Raw genomic sequence first — 17764 nt, 5'->3', positions numbered from 1 at the left:
CCCAGCGCCCCGTGTTGCCCCATCTTCCCCTCGCGCCGGTGTAAATTCCGACCCCTTTTCTCCTCTGGACCGCCGTATTTCACAGCAGCCACACCCTGTATTTGTCTCTGTAGATTGCACTCATTATCAGGTTAATTTAGTGACTTAAACCACCATGATGGGACTTGCTTAAGCACAAGCTTCTTTTCCTGTTTAGTCCTAGTGGTTAGTGTCGAAAGAGGAATAATCGAGGTTTCTTGATGAAACCTGGTGCAGTCCAACCTCTGCCTTTTTTTTTTTTCTGTTGTCTTTTTCCTACTCCGGGCTGTTGGCCGTGTCAGCACCGCTGCTGGGGGCGGGGGGTGGAGGGGAGAAAGAGTCGGGTTACCGAAGTGCGTCATTCCTGGCTCTAGCTGGGCCTGCTCGGGAGCTGCTGGTGTTTGTTACTGTCCTCGCAGCACTTTCCTGCCAACCTTCTATCTCGTGCGTATTGGTTAGGAGCAAAATCAGGAGGCGGTCTCCTAATTCTATCTGTAGCCTAGCGCGTTGCGTTTAAGGGTATATGTGAACTTATTTTTTTTAAAAAACCCGGTCCTGGAAAGTGGATACATTTCTGTTTAATGACATACAATTCAGGTAGTTTAGACCTGCTTTCATATATTTTCCAGTGAACGGTGGGGTTAATTTTCAATATTTTCAACCACTTATACGTTAAAATGCCTGGTTTTCTTTCTACATTGATATGAATCTATAATTAGGGATCAGAAGGACCAGCTAAGCCATAAGTGTTCAGCGGTTTTTCAAGTGGTTAAATTGTAATTTTATGACACATTATGGTAAATAGGCTTTTTTTTTTTCATTTTGAGCTTAGGTGCTACATGAATGTAACCCAGTTACACATGCTTAAGTTAATTTTTATCACATGTTCCTGTTTCTCCTTTTATATATAATTTTAAATATGTCCTTTGGATCTTATGGACTTCATTACAATTCTTAAAGATGACTCTTTGTTTTTAGCTGAATTCTTAAATTTACCACCTAACAAGGAATTGTGTAGGGTGGCTTTACAGCTGCCCTGTTAGACTCCTGTTTCTTGCTCTAGCAGTGTACTTACTGAGGTCATTGTTTCCCTCCTCATTCTTTTCTGAAGATAATTGGGGGCGGGAACAGGTGAAAGTAGAGATCAAACAAAAGTGGCCTTGAGTTGATGATTGTAGTGGGATGAGTGAGTACAGGAGAGCTCATTGCACTATTATTCTCTTTACTTTTGTATGTACTTAAACTTCCATAATTAAGCAAATTTGAAGAAAAGATTTCAAGTTGTCTTGCAGTTTTGGTGTAATAAATTTATAATTACATATCAGGTTATTTGCACGGGAAACTTGGCCTTGTGTATGAGTAATTATAGAATGCCTAATATACCAACTTTCAGAAATATTGAAATTGAACCAGTATAGAATGAGCGACATAAACACTTATAAATCGGTTGAACTTTAAATGGTTGTAACTTAGTTTGAATGTGCTCTACTTTTAGGGTTTTTATTTTTTCGAAAACAGGAAAATTCCATTGCCAAATTTTGTGAATTTTGCTTGGTGTCTATTTCATTAGGTTGGAGTTAAAGTGAGTCAGTATGAAAGGATTTACTATTAATAGGAGGGGCTTTGGCAGTTGGAATAAGTGACAGTGGAAGGGATTCCAGTGCCCTAGGGAGCATTCCTGGTAGGAAGATCTGAGGTATCAGTTGAATTCAGTCAGTATTTGGTGTTTAATGACCGGGTAGACTAGAGGGTTGGAAAAGAAACGTACTCACTAGTGATTCTTTCCCACAGTGAAGTAACCAGCATTCTAGTATCAGGGACTGGCAGTGGGGGTGGTGCGCACCTCTTTTTTCACTGATATGAAAATTGTGTGTAAATGTAAATGAGTTGCCCCCCCACAAGGACCTGGTGCTATAAAGTTGATATATAAAATACTGTAATATTTTCTATTACAAAAATTCTGACCATTACCCATTAACTGTAAAGTAAAAGGGTGATGCAGTTAAAACCCTGTCTCCTTAATTAGTGTGTTTGTGAATTGCTCCTAAATTCTTGGAAGGTAAGTACCTTGTTTTCTGCAGTTTTGTGGTGTTGAGTGTCAGATTCCTTCCCCACCCCCCATAAGATGTATTTTTAAATATATGTCAAAGTCCTAAAGGGAATCCAAAATAATGGATATTTAATTTAATGTTTGGTAAAGTGTTTCCTAATCATTGTGACAACAATTCACTCTCATCTGGATACAGACGTTTTATAACTCTTAATATTAGTCTGTTTGTATATTTCATATTCAGCATGTTAGCTTTAGAAAGGATGTGAAGACAAATTGCATATCTTGAATTCCTATTCGTATGCAAATAATCTTAAGTAGATGATGAGGATTGTGGCTTCAGATTTATTTTATTGTGGTGAGGCAACAGCTAAACTACTAAACCAACAAATTATGAGTTTGGTAACTTTGAAGTCTGTTTTGTTAGGGTTTTTTGAAAGCCCAAACTCAAGATTTTAATGAAATTATATTGTACATTCCTTTTTCAGTGTTTTCTTTTTTGACCTTAATGACTTTGTTGGTCACCTCAGGACAGATGAATTAAAATTGGTGGGGCTGGGTGAACAGCAGGCTTAGGCTCAAATTATCCTTTGGGAATATAGGGTTAGATGTGAAAATATGCCTGGGACAGTTTAGTAACGCTTAATATTCTGCATGTTTAACCGATGCCACCCACAGTCATATGTGGGAAGGGAGTAAACAGTGAATAGCTTATTCTTTTTGCTTTGGGTTCTTTATAATAGATGGAAGACTTCAGTTTTTGATGCTGCAAGTTAAGTTTTGAGCTTAAAATTTATATTAAATGGGCACAGTGATCGGTCTCTCATATCTCATTGGGATAACATTTATATCTGTTAAATGTTGTGACTTTTTTGCATCTCCCATTAAAAAAAAAAAAAACCAAAACCCTGGACTTGCAGCAGGACTTTGAAATCGCTATTAGTAGATTATTCAGAGGCTTGAACATGGCAGTTTACTGTACAGTGGAGCATTGTGGTGAACCTATTTTGGGAGTTGGGGAGCATAGCAAAGGAAACGATAAATCCCAGCTAGCTGTGGGTATCAGTATATATGGAAATGGGATTAATCATTGGAGAGTAAAGAAAACACTTTTAAAGATACAGGTTATTTTACCGATTCTTTACATTTTCTTTTTGTAATCTACTTTCGATACATGTTTAGGACTTTTAATTTGTGCTTCAGTACTGCCCTGGTATAGTAATTTTCTGTATCCAGATAGCTCGAGCTGTGGTTGTTGCATGTTCTGTTTGGCAAAGATATGTGAGAAAGCAGAATTGTCAGTTTTATTTTTTTTTTCAGTCTCTTGAGTTACCCATTTTGCATTTAATTTAACCAAAATTTATATATTACCAGTGTAATTGGTATTGCTTGGTGGAGTCTTAATTTTTGTATATGTGCATTAAAAAAGCTGCGTGTCTTTAGAGGCTGTGGCAATCTGTTGCCTGAACTGTGTTTGTAACGTATGCTTGCTATAGTTCTATATTTGATAGTAACCAGAAGAAAGCAAGAAGTTTTTACACACAGTCTAGTCAAGGGATTATTGAATTTTTTAAAAATTCCCCTCCCCCAAAGGAAGGGAGGGTTAATCATGTCAATGGTTTGTTCTATTTTATTACTTTAATTGGAAAATACATGACTAGGCTTGATGAGAGAAACTAGGGAGATTTCTATAAACTGTATAATCTAATGTACAACTCAAAGGTAAAATTGCTTTATAAAAAAGTTTAGATTTTGTTGAATGTTGCCAGAGGGAGGGAAAGTAAGTCCTATTTACACTTTCGCCTAGTTAACATTTGTTGTAATGGGATTTGACCTGTAACTTGTTGAATCCTGAGATATTCTAAGGAAGTCTTAATTTAGTTGCCATTTGAATTCCTTATGAATGCCAGTAACTGTGGTGTGTGTTTTTTAATGTGTTGTTTCATCTTCTCAGCTACCTTGCAGATAGGTGGTTATTATCATTTTACAGATGGGGAAATTGGGGCTCTCAGAATAAATGACTTGTTACATGATGATAGTTGACAGCCTGAATTCACACCCAAATTAGTTTGGCCTCAAAAATTGTGCTTTTTTGTTGTTGTTGTTGAGCTCAGTAGATTCCCTTAACTTGGTTTAGGTCTTCAGTTATCTATAACCAGAAAGCATCTATCATTTTAATGTACAAAATGACAGTTGGTTTTTTGTGGGTAGTGCAAGATAAATGGAAATTTTTACAAGGGTTAGATGAGATGCAGCCTAGTGAACAGTCTAAATTGTGTTTTATACTAATAGTCAAAACAGTTGAAATAAGTCTGAGCTTTGTTTTTGAGTATGCTCATTATACAAAAGTATGTGGGATAATATGTTGAATTGTAGGGGTTTTGGGTCATACCGTGGCAGATAGAATGGTTTCACTGTGGTTTTTTCCTGTCACTTATGCTCCATACTGAATAGAATAGTTCCCCAATCATTCAGTTTGTTTACTGAGTGGTTGGATTTGAAATAAAAATTTAGGTGATGCTTTTTATAATCCACTGCTCTGACTGGTTATGTAGGGGGATGTTTTTTTGTTATTTAATGATACTTTAAAAGTATTCTAAATGTTAGTATTTTCTCTGCTTAAACTTCCTATTCTAGTTCATCTTTTTACTTTATTAAATTTTGTTCTTATTTTTATTATGTAATAGATAATACTGGTGCCTTGGATTATTAGATTCATTAGTGATCAGAATCTTGATCTTAGCTTTGTTTGCTTTCCTCTTTTTTCACCTGCATTTCATAAACTATAACTAGAATTTTTCTTATGTGAAGGGATGTTAGATGTTGGATATCTGGCCTAAGTTAAATTAGTGGAGATGAAGTAAAACTGAATATATTAGTGCTTTGATAGCCACGAGTCAAATTTATATGTTAATCATTCCCTTAAGCTTTATTCTGTAGGAAATAATTTTTCCATGTGATACAGTCTTCGACCCACAGTCTTTGTTCAGTATTGAGTCTTTTCATACGTATTTCCACCTTTGTACTCCAAGAATATCAAGACCTTGGTGTTCTATAACAGAATTATGCCTCGAGGCATCTGTTGTATGCAGTGGTTTCTTCCTGTGCATCTACAATGATACTAGTTACGTACCATTCTTGGGAGAATTTAGGAAACTGTCACTCAAGTCGTTTTCTGAGTTCTATGGTTAGTATGAGGAACACTGGTTGAGAAATGCTGCTAGAATATTCAGGAACTTGGTTCGGACTAACCAGAGTTTTACTTTTCACAGTTACTTTCCTGTCAGTAACCCTAACGTAGCCTCTACTAAAACTTATGTATGATAAAATGTGAATGCAGCTGACAATACTGCCATGTCTGGGATAAATTGATTAGTGTTGATGTCAAGCAGTTAGTGCTACTAGTTGTTTTAAAGAATTGAATGTGGGAAGTTAAATGCATGGTTTTTGTAAAAAGGAATATTGTAGGAGCACTGTTCATTATACGATGCAAAACTTTTTATAAAAAAGTCTTTGACAGTAACTATAACATTAGCAATAGCTAACACTGACTGAACTCTTACCATATTCCAGACGGGTTAGAAATGTCATATGTGTATTAGCTTACTTCATCTTTATAACCTTATGAAGTAAGATGACCATGTGATTCATTGTTCAAATCAGGATACTTTTGAGAGTGAAAGGGGGCACTAGCCAAATGGCATGCTGGGATAGTAGTATAAACTAGGACTGTCTCAGAGAAACTAGGATGTATGATGACCCTAATTAATACCCACTTTTTCAGAAGAGGAAACCAGACTATAGGGAGGCCAAGTAACTTGCCCAATTAGTAAGTGGTAGGGAGGGATTCAGAACCCCTACAGAGATTTCTCTAGGCATGAAAGTGATTTAAATTTCTGTAAACTGCCACATTCCGAGAGTTTGTTTATTTTTATTCTTTTAGAGGAGTATTTATAGGTGTGGGGTAGATAGTAAAAGATATGATAGTGTTTTTTAAAAGCCAGTAGAGCCCTGGCTGGTGTGGCTCAGTGGATCGAGCACCAGCATACTAACCAAAGAGTTGCTGGTTCAATTCCCAGTCAGGGCACATGCTTGGGTTGTGGGCCAGGTCCCCAGTAGGGGGTGCACAAGAGGCAACTACACATTAATGTTTCTCCCCCTCTCTTTCTCCCTCGCTTTCCCTCTCTAAAAATAAATAAATAAAATATTTTTTAAAAAGCCAGTAGAATTTATAGTTGGCTTTTATAAAGTGACTGTTAAGATTTCAGTGGTTATATGTGTTAATGTTGAAAACCAACTTCTCTGAGGTCTGCCTGAATAAAAGAGAATATTCCAGGATAATTACTGTTACAGTTTATATCTGTATGTTTTCCTTATATATTATTCAGACTTCTTTACCATTTTCTTAGAAGGAAATGTGAATTGTATGATATGTCATGGGGATTCTTATGTGGAGAATTTCTTCTGAGAAGAAAGCTGAAAGAGAGAATTTTGTGACTAGGGAGATGTGGCATTAGAAAAGAAAGAAAAAGGTCCAGTTTAGAGACTTACCTGAAGTTAAACTGATTTGGTAACATAATTTGAGAGTTAAATCATTTAAAAAAAAAGATTTTATTTATTTACTTTTAGAGAGGGGGGAAGGGAGGGAGGGAGAAAGAGAAGGGAACATCATTGTGTGGTTGCCTCTTGCACACCCCCCACTGGGGACCTGGCCCACAACCCAGGCATGTGCCTTGAGTGGGAATTGAACCAGCAACCCTTTGGTTAGCAGGCTTATGCTCAATCCACTGAGCTACACCAGTCAGGGTGAGCGCTAAGTCTTACAGAGATTGATGTCTCATTTCATAAAATTAATAGTGCTCCTTTATTTTGGGTGACTTGTTGCTTTGTATTTCTGGCCTGTTTATGTTTGTGGTACCTCCCACCCCCCAAAATGATTACTGTAGGCGAATTCAAACATTTGGAGAAATGATTTGAGCATAATCGCAGATGTACTGTATTGTAAACTAAGATTTACCTCCCCTTTTTTTTCAGTGGGGGCCAGTGGTAGAGTTTTGATCTTAAGAGGACTTTGAGTTTTGTTTTCATACTTGGGTATTTTAATATTTCATTGAGGAATTTGTGATTTTCTCCTCTAGCTAGTTTACTTTAGGAGGTTTTGTTGGTGTCACTATTTTATTGACAACTGAGAGGTTAGTGTGTAGGTCTTCAGTTTTTAAAAAGTCTTTATTTAAGTTCATTAAAGCCATCATGAAGTTGGAAGTGGTGTCAGAAACCTCATGTGTGACCCGATGAAGGAATTTGAGTGATTGGTAGACAAAAGTTTATATTTTGTGGATTTGATTTATTATATTAAATTAATGCAGTTGGTTTTTTATAAACGTATGGCTAGTTTTTAATCTGGAGCCCATGGATAAGATGGAGGTGTCAGAACCCTATGAAATTACTTGGAAAATGTGTAAGTGCGTTTTTTCCCCCAGTTTTTCAAAAATGTTAATTCGTTGTTATATCAGCTGGTACTGAACAGTGCCTACGGAGATGGAGGTATATATTCAGGTAACATTGTCATTTGGGCTTTATCACTTGAAAGGGTGATAAATAATCCCTTTAAAAACCATTATGCACTGAGATTACTATATATTAAAGCAGGGGTGTCCAACCTGTAGCCCAGGATGGCTATGAATGTGGCCCAACACTAAATTTTAAATTTACTTAAAAGATTTCTTAGTTTTATTACTAAGTTTTATATTCAGTTTTATTACCTAGATATATACATTTTCTGTGTTAGTGATCACAAACTTGGGACCTGCTTGATAAATTTAAAAGATTATCAAAAGGGCCACTGCATAATTAGGGTTATTACGTGAGGACATTTTCGCTTTCCTGTGGTGGTGGATATCACGAAAATTATTCGTGGACCTTTGTTTCTGCCCAGTTTTTGTTAGTGTTTGTGTACTTAGTGTGTGGTCCAAGACAACTCTTCCAGTGTGACCCAGAGACGCCAAAAGTTTGGATGTCTTTGTATTAAAGAGTATTAGGCTGAAACCAATAGTCATCAGTATAGTTTGATAGGGTCCTCAATATGAGATTAATGACAAGTATTTAACACTAAAGGACTATTCTGGAAAGCGTTAGGGGAATAAATAACAATTGAGGACTGTTAATGTAGCCTTGGAATGCTTCAGTCTTTGGTGGTTGTTAATAAACTCAGTTAAAAGAGCCCATGACCATCCCCTATAATGAATTACTGTTACCAAAGGTTGAAACCTTCTAAATGATACACTGGTTCTGTGTAAAAGCAAAACAGGCAATCAGCAATCACTCTGTTATGGGACTTTCAAGTCTGTATTTCAAGTTCTAAATGCTTACTTTTAAATAGGAATTTAAATTTATATATGCTTATGCTTTACTTTTGGATTCTTTGTTGGAATGTTAATTTGAAATAATCTTTGTAGCAATATATGATACTTATTAAATTCATTCTCTATATAGGATATGTATGATGATAGAGGTTTCGTGTATTTTCATTTCAGAATTGGGATGTATGATATTTTCTTGGATTTCTAACCTTTTCTCTCTTGAAAAGCAAAGAGGAATTTTCTGTACTCACCAATGTGTCTACTGCCTTGTACTTAATATGCAAACTTTATGGTGACTAGAATGTTATTACAAAGAACACGTTTAATATCCTCTTACTTAAAAAGGCCTTTTTGTGGTTTAAGAAGTAGTATTAAAGATAGGAACATGAACCTTTGAGAATTTCCATTCTATACTGAAGAAGTAGAGAAAATATAGGAAATATTAGCAAAGCCATAATATTTTCCCTTTGCGATGTGTCCCTCCCTGTTTCCACCACTCAATTCAGGCCAAAATGCATTCCTCAGACTTTATCCCTGGCAGGAGAATTGAGGAAATGGTGGTAGCCATGGCTGGCAGGGAAGCAGAAGCATGAAGGTATGTTTTTGAAAAGCAAAATTGTCAATGACAAATGAATTTTTCCAGCACCGAGTGTATGTACTTTTTTGAGTTTTGATGAAATATCAGTGCATAATGTGCTACTATTCATTGAAGACTCTTCGGTAGTTGCATTCAGATTTGGGTGTTTTAGACATACTTGAAAAATTTCAGAGGGATTATTTGGACAATACGGGATTATATTAGAAAAGATCCGTTAGAAGGGAATTAGTTCTAAACCTTTGAAGTAGTCTGAAACAGTCATCCAGGTTGCTGAAGAAAAATAGCAAACCCAACTTGAGAGGTAGTTATTTGTGTGTGTGTGTGTGTGTGTGTGTAAATACGTAGTGTTTAAATGTACAATATTGGTGAATATCCAGATTTATCATAACTAAATTGTTAATTTTTTCAGACTAGGAATTACGTTTTTATCTGATTTTGTTTGAGTCCTTGTCTCATGTAGTACATATTTCACAGATTCTCAAATAATTGAAATGAAACTAGGTTTTCTAGAAACGTAACCCTTCATTAAAATTATATGATTAATAAAGAACTGTATGTTGGAAGAGAAGTAGTCAATTAGTTTCCTTTAGTTGGCTTTGCATTAATGATAAACTTGAGGTTTGTATCTACAGAATATTATGTAGTAGTTGTACTAGACTCCCTAACATTTATTTTTTATAACAACCATGTGAGGTGTAGCTGATGGTATTTTCATTTACTAAGGTTCAGAGTTGGTTAAATGACTTGCCCAAGATAACTCAGTCAGTGGCAGAGCTTCCCATTAATCCAATTCTGCCTAATTCCAGCACACTTCTTTACGTGGGGACACACTGCCTCCCAGTGGGGTGATTCACAGATTTCGTAGTAACTTTTGTGGAGGCAGAGAATTAAAGGAGACAAGAATCCTAAATTGATGAGACTGAGGCGGAAGTTAAACTTCTCAAAGTAGTCAGAACATTTTTGAAAAGGTAGGAGAAAGGCTTATTTTCTTCCAAGAGCCGATAGAGGATAAATCATTCTCAGTCTGAAGTTGCATGTGAATATGTTTCATATTTTATAATAGACATCAAGTAACAATTAGAAGAGGGTTGGATTGGGGGAATATGATAAAGTTTGTGGTAGTGTACTTGTTTTAATCAGTAAAGTGACACCTGAATTAATTTTAAGGAACTGAACTTGTTATGAATTATGAAACAAAATGTTAGCCAAAGCATTGTCAGCATTTGTCTCACGAGTAGTGTTGTCACTGAAGGGCAACAGTGCTTATAGGAACAGTCCGTTCAGGTAGATCGGCCTAAATGCAGGCAGCATCATGATGCCACTTTGCATTGTTCTGTTCTGTTTTTCATTTTCTCCAGCCTTCTTTTTCTGCTGCTTTCCCACCTCCAGTGTTTTTACACTTTCTAAAATTCTTCATGGAAAGTAGAAACGTGATGGTAATTTCCCGTTTTTAAGTTTTTATGCTATTCTAATGCCAGAAAATTATATTTACTAGGCATTTCTACATGCTGGGCACTAAAATAGAAGTGGTTTAAAAAATTAACCCATTTAATCCTCAATAACCCTGTGAGGTAGGCACTGTAATTATTTCTTATTTATAGGTGTGGAGACAGGTGCAGAGTGAAAATGTAAAATTGCCTGAGGACATGTACAGTAAGTCCTCACTTAACACCATCCATAGATTTTTGGAAACTGACTTTAATCGAAATGACAAGTAATAAAACCAGTTTTACCTAGGCTAATTGATAGAAATAAGAGTCAAGTTCCTACAGCATATTTCTGGTCACAAAATCAACCAAACTTCTAAATAAAGACTCAAAACGTTTTTAGTATTAACCGCTGAAACGCACATGAGCTATATATACATTTAAGGGAGATTAAGAAACTCAAGAGAATTGTTTTCGAACCCACTTCTGGCTGTCAGGGTACAAGGTGGGACCCCCCCTAGCCAGGATGCCCTCCCACACAGGGAGAGGCACTCACACACACCCACTGGGACTGGGACAGTGTAGACACTGTCACCTCACATGCACATCTTTGTGATGTGGGAGGAAAGCGGAGTCCCTGGAGAAAACCCACACAGACATGGGGAGAACATGCAAACTCCACGCAGGAGTCCTGGCTGGAAATTGAATTTTTCATCAAATCGAAATGATGTTGAATGAAGTAACATTATTTGAGTACCTGCTGTATCTAGGAAGAGGTGGAGAGCCTTGAAGTGAACCCACGCTGTCTGGCTGTAGAGTCCATGTTCTTAATGCTACAGCACCATACTGCTGATTAGTTGACATTAACATGAATGGTTTCCTCATCCTGGCAATGTATTTAAGCCCTCCCTTTAATTGTGGAATTACATTTGTTTATCCTTACAGGAATTTTAAAGGTTAGCAGAGGATTAGGTAAATTTCTGATCCTCAGGTTTCTCAAGCATAGAATAATACCAGCTGCCTTTTATGTTATTATGGGAATTAGATAACAGTACCTTTTCTGAGTAGTTTCTGTGTAGCAGACAATATGCTGAGGATTTTGCTGGCATGATAGGCCCCCAAATAACTGTAATCTCCTTTATTTAGTACATTTCATGTGTCAGATGTCTGAGGATATTATACACATTTTACAGGTGAGAAAACTGAGGACTAAAGGAAATAGTTTGCCAAAATAGGTTCCTGCCTCAGAGCCTTTCTGTTGCTGGCCCCTCTGCCTGGCTTGGCTCCTCAGTGCTTCAGGACATTTTGTTCATTCATCCGTGATGGACACTTGGGTTGCTTCCACCTTTTTGCTATTGTGAAAATGCGGGGTGTACAAATACTGTTCAAGTTCCTATTTTAAATTCTTTTGTGTATATACCCAGAAGAAGAATTGGTTCACAAATGAGTGTCTAGTATGTAGCGGGCACTGTGCTAAGTAAGCACTGGGGATTTAGTAATGGACAAGAGAAGCCTGGGCCCTGCCCTCATAGAATTTATAGTCTAGTAGGGGTACAAAAGATTAAATAAGCAGTTATAATTAAGTATGTTAACTTTTCCAAAAGGGCGGCAAGTACAGAGTGCCATGTATATGTTTTATATGGTTGTAATAATGTATTATTAAATGAAAAGAATACAAAAACATCAAATGCTTTTCCATATTCCATTATAATCCCCTGCAGCAGCACCCCACTTTCCTACCTACCGCATGAAAATCTCTTCTGCCTTTTTTTTTTTGCACGTTTCAAATTTTAATGTATCTGTAATTTATTTTTGACTATGATGTGAGGTAGGGCTATTGTGACACTGTGATTTATAAGAAATACACATTTGGTCTTCCTCTTTCTGGTACAGAGCTGCCTAAGTGCTGAGAGTGAAAAGGTGTCTTATGTTAATGAAGTGGTTTTGGAATGTACCTAAAGATGAAGGTTGGTTGGCTGCCAGTGGAGCCAACTCCATGATGAGAGGATTGGAACTTTCAGTCTCATCCCTTGACCTCCAGGGAGGAGAGAAGGACTGGAGATGGAGCTGTCACCAATGACCAATGTTTTAATCAACCACATCTATTTAATGAAGCCTCCATAAGAACTGAAAAGGACAGTGTTCAGGGAGCTAGCTTCTCTGTTGGTGAACAAGTGGAGATTTGGGCAGAGTGGTGCCCTTTGAGAGGGATGAAAGTACCTTGCCATATGCACCTCTTCCTCTAGCTGTTTCTAAGTTATCCTTTTATAATAAACTGGTGATCTGGTAAGTAATGTTTCTCTTGAGTTCTGTGAGCCGAGCTAACCAATTAACCTGAGGAAGGGGGGTGGTTGGATCGTTGGAACCTTGCTAGTCTGTCAGAAGCACAGGTAATAACCTAGACTTGCCACTGGCCTCTGAAATGGGGAGGGGGCAGTCTTGTAGGACTTAACTCCTTAACCTGTGGAATCTGGTGCTGTATCTGGGTGGATAGTGTCAGAAATTAGTTGAATTGTAGGACACCCAGCTGGTGTTTGGAGAATTACTTGGTATTGTGTGGGAAATCCCCCAACACAAATTGGAATTGGTTCCCAGAACCAATGTATGTAGCCATACACACTTTTGTCTTTTTTGTGTGCCATACCATGAACTACCTATTTTTCCTTGTAATACATTTTTCTCTTTCCCCTCTGATTTTGATGGCACTGCTTCTATGTGTAGCGTTGTTTTTTCTTTCCTATCTAATTATGTCCAGCAGTGGAAACACGCTGTCAATCAGGATGAACTTTTAAAGCTCTTTGTAATGAAGATACATTGTTTTCCAATAGGGCTGTACTCAGTGCACAGAGCTAACATTGCTGTGATATATGGCAACCACATTATCCTTGCTTTGGAGAGGTTATTTTAAGCGGTTAGCCAGTAGTATTTCAGGTTCTTTAATTTGCGTTTCTTTGATTACTAGCTAGAATGAATATTTCCCCTTATTTTTGAGCAAGGTATTTTGAATGTGACAGACAACAGTTCAGTTTAACCTGAGGGCCTTTTAATCATGAGTATACAGTAGTAGTTTTCTGGTTAATTACTGGTGGTGATGGTTTTTAGTATTAAGTAGATGTATCTAATTAGTTTAAATTGGGTCTGTGTAGTATTTGGTAACGTCTGTTCACCTTATTCATGGTTTTAGTTCATTTTAATTTACAAACAGCAGTTGCTTAGGAAACCAGCAATAATCTATGTATCCTCTTGTCTAGCCCAAGAGGACTTCTAGTGCTAAGTTGTATACAGTGGACAGCTTGTGGATAAACTTTGCTCAGTTGTTCTGTAAATTGTACTTTGAGAGAACCAGTGGGAAAAGCCCCCATTTTCTCTCACTGTGGTGTAATCTTTTTAGCAATGAAGGCTACAGTGAGATTAAAATTTTATTAGTAGTTCAGCCTATTTCTTGATAGTAATGATAATTCTTAGTCATGACTAAGGTAGAGAAAGTAAAATTGGCTGTTAGACATCACTCTTTTTAAAAAGATTTTATTTATTTAATTTTAGAGAGAGGGGAAGGAAGGGAGAAAGAGAGGGAAACAACAGTGTGTGAGAGGCACATTGATTGGTTGTCTCTCACATGCCCCCAACTGAGGATCTCTGGTGGGCAACTCAGGCATGTACCCTGACTGGGAATTGAATGGGTGAGCTTTCGTTTTGCAGGTGGGCACTCAATCCACTGAGCCGTACCAACCAGCCAGGGCACATTCTTAAAAAAAAATATTATATGAAGCAATTGCATTCATGGTTGTGCCAGGTAGTAATACATAGACTTCCCCTATTGAGAATTGAAACCTATGGGAAAGGATAACCTTTAGGATTTTTGAGAATGTTCTGGACTGTTTAACTTTAGAGTGATCAAAGATACACTAGCAACTTTGTAGTGAAAAAATTTTCAGGTCTGGGGAGAGAAGTTTGGGGCAAATGGAAAATATAGAATAGTTAATTTTTAAACACTATAGATTGACTTATTTTAGTTAGGAACATAAAATGTATTATTTATAACTTTAGTTAAAATGTGCACATTATATTATGTTTAAATATAGTGAATGGAGCCCTGCTCCCTTCTCAATACAATCACCTTGTTTTAGTTCCATGGTAGCTTTTACCACTGCTTGGTATTTTCTCATTTCTTTGTGGCCTCCTTCCTCCTACTAGAATTTAAGTATCATGGGAACGAGGGCTTTGCTGTTTAACATTGTAACCTCAGTGTCTAACAGTGCCTGGTATAGTAGGTACTCAAGAAACATTTGTTGAATGAATTATTTAACAATTTAACTGGATACTGATTAAAATATTTAGAAATAAATTCAATCCTAGTTGTGAATGTACCTAAACATCTAAAGTATTAGAAATAACTCTTTTTTTTTTTTTTAATCCATTTGGGAAGGTAGAATAAGTTTTGAGATCTGAGGAGCTTGTTAGTATTACTGTAGATACAAGAAAGAGGTAAAGCTCAAAAAAGACACCAATCTCCAATGGTTCATGAAGTAAATCTCTTGCTGTATGTAACTGTGTCTGGGCTCATTATCTGACTTAGGACAGCTAGCAGTTTTCTTCTGATTAGTTTTATCTTCACAAGTTAGGACAAGGTTTTATTCCTAAGCATCTGATTTGGTACACTAAGCCCTCATTGAACGTCTTTGATAGGTTCTATGACTTTTAAGCAAAACAATGTGTAATGAAACCAATTTTACCACAGGCCAATTGATAGAAATGAGTTAAGTAAGTTCTTATGGCATCTTATCAACATTATAACAAAATGATATTGAATGAAATGACGCTGAGGACCTGCTGTATTTCCAAATGAAGACAAATTTCTTCTGCAGGTTGCAGAAGGTAAGAAATCGGAAGCAAATGAAAAAAGAACAGTTAGTCAAACTACAGTTAATCCCTTGCTCAGTGCAGGGGATGGGGGTGCTGACACCCCACCACACACATGCATAGTAGAAAATGAGTATAACTTTTTTTTGAGTATAACTTTTGACTCCCCCCAAAACTTAACTACTAATAGCCTACTGTTGACTGGAAGCCTTACTGATAGCACATTTAACACTTATTTTGTATGTCATATGTATTATATATTGCATTCATACAATAAAGTAAGCTAGAGAAAAGAGAAAAAAAATTATGAAAATCATAAGCAAAATACATTTACAGTATTTATTGAAAAAAATCTGCATGTGAAGTGGACCTGTGTGGTTCAAACTTGTGCTGTTTAAGGGTCAGCTGTAAATTGCTGCTTTGCCACCACCTTTGGGAAGATTGGGGAGGGGGGTATGTGTGTATTGTATTCTCCAATGTAGAATGTATTACCTAATAGCAAATTCTGAATGTGCCACTCATTATGTTTGTTAATCAAATGTAATAGTAGTGATGATCCTGCCATACTTTTAGTGCATTGTAGAGTTTACATAGCATTTTCACTTTGTCCTCATAGTAATCCTTTAGGGAAGGATGTCTGGTATTCATGCTATTTTAAAAACGAATCAGCCTTTCAGAGGAGTGAAACAACATAGTCCAAGTCCACACAACTAGAATTGGTAACAAACACTAGAACATACATCTGTTCCCTGATTATGGTTCTGTGTTCTTCAGAACCATAGATTTTTAGATCAGGAAGAAGTCTTAACTCTAACCTCCCATATATATAGGAAGTAATTTAACATTACACAGCTAATGTGTCAGAATTCTAACCCAGCTCTCCTCAGATTGATTTTGTATTGTTTCTAATCTTCCATGTGTTTGATCTTGGAGATGTGCATACTCTAGGATGAATTGGCTGGCAGATACTGGGTTGGCCAAAAAGTTCATTTGGTTTTTTCCTTACTGTGGCTCTAGTAGTTCTTAGTTGTCTTGAACTTCATTTGAAACAATTTTGTTAGATTCTATTGGGACAGCTGTCCTATCAGCATGCATTTAAAAAACCAAAATAGGTGAATTTTTATGTAGCCATTTTAATACTGAAGATGGAAGAAAATATGCAACATTTTCAACATATTCTTTATTATTTCAAGAAAGGTAAAAATGCAACTGAAGCACAAAAAAAGATTTGTGCAGTATATGAAAAAGGGACTGATTGAACGTGTCAAGAGAGTCATTTGCAAAGTTTTGTGCTAGATATTTCTTGCTAGATGTTGCTCTTATGGTTGAGTAGACAAATTGAAGTAAATAGCAATCAAGTTGAGATATTAATTGAGAACAATCAACATTATACCATGCAGGAGATAGCTGACATACTCAGAATATCCAAATCAATAAAGTTATTGGTGAAAATGAAAAATGTGTTATTTATTTTATGGAAAAAAAACCATATGGACTTTTTGGCCAACCCAGTAAAAAAGGTATTAGGGTTTCATAATAGCTTTCTGGTTCATGTCTATGCTTGTAATGGTGAATAGCTTCTAAAAACATTTGAATGTATTTTGAGACAGTAAGCCTTAGAGTCAAGCAGATTTAAGTTGGAATCCTATGGCTTCTTTCCTTATTAACTCTGTGGCTTTTTGGAAATTTCTTTTGTTTTCTCATTTGTAGAATGGGCAGGATCTCATCTGGAAATAATTAGAGGTAGTGTATAATGTTAAGTTTATGAAACATGGAATGTGTTCAATAATGTTAAGCTTATTTTACAAAATGTCAGGGAGATGAAACTCAGATCTTTGCGGAAGGGAACAACTAAGATGAAAACAAATTTGGGAAAGCATTTGTAGCAAATATGACCAAAGGTTTAATGTTACTTAGCTTTCATATAAATTGATGTGAACAACTATTTCTGATTTTAAATGTTAGTGGATGTGAAGTTTTTAATTTTGCTATCACTTGCTAAGCCTTACTAAGGTCCAGGCACTAAACTAAGTGTCATTTTTAATCCTTAGGCAGCAAATATGTGAAGAACAGGTGCAAATATCCCCATTTTACAAATAGCAAAAAATTGTAGACGTGCACCTTGTCCCTAATCAAGAGCCCTAAAATAAATGTTGATCTACTTGACTCTAATAATGAGAATATAGGAAATAAGTCCACATGAAGTCTATAAACAGGAAGCAGTGTTATTATAATGAAATATTGGGGTGAATTTTAATGTCTAACAAGAAATAAGTAGGGTATGATACAGTATATCTGGTAGAATTTCACGGAACCATTAGTTTTTATTATGACAATTACAAAAATGGTAGAAATGCATATAGAGATTAAAATTATGTACAATAAATATCCATTCTGTGGCTATATTTTTGAAAAATTGATACCTAGGCATCCATGCACACACATATGCATA

General features: G+C 36.4%; 1 protein-coding gene across 4 annotated transcripts in view; it reads left to right on the top strand.

Moving 5' to 3' along the window:
- STAG2 (STAG2 cohesin complex component) overlaps window positions 1-17764 on the top strand; it is a 125910-nt gene that overhangs the window by 1572 nt on the left and 106574 nt on the right. The window contains exon 1 of one of the 4 annotated variants that reach the window (XM_053916884.2): window positions 378-462. The exons of the other annotated variants lie outside the window; for them this stretch is intronic. The gene's annotated coding sequence lies outside the window, so the exon portion shown is untranslated. Of the gene's footprint in view, window positions 1-377; window positions 463-17764 lie in introns of those variants that run through there. 4 annotated transcript variants of the gene reach the window in all.

Source organism: Desmodus rotundus, chromosome X (assembly GCF_022682495.2).
Source record: "Desmodus rotundus isolate HL8 chromosome X, HLdesRot8A.1, whole genome shotgun sequence".
Taxonomy (NCBI): domain Eukaryota; kingdom Metazoa; phylum Chordata; class Mammalia; order Chiroptera; family Phyllostomidae; genus Desmodus; species Desmodus rotundus.
Note: the sequence above shows the minus strand (reverse complement) of the source record. Positions and strands in the feature narration are given on the sequence as shown.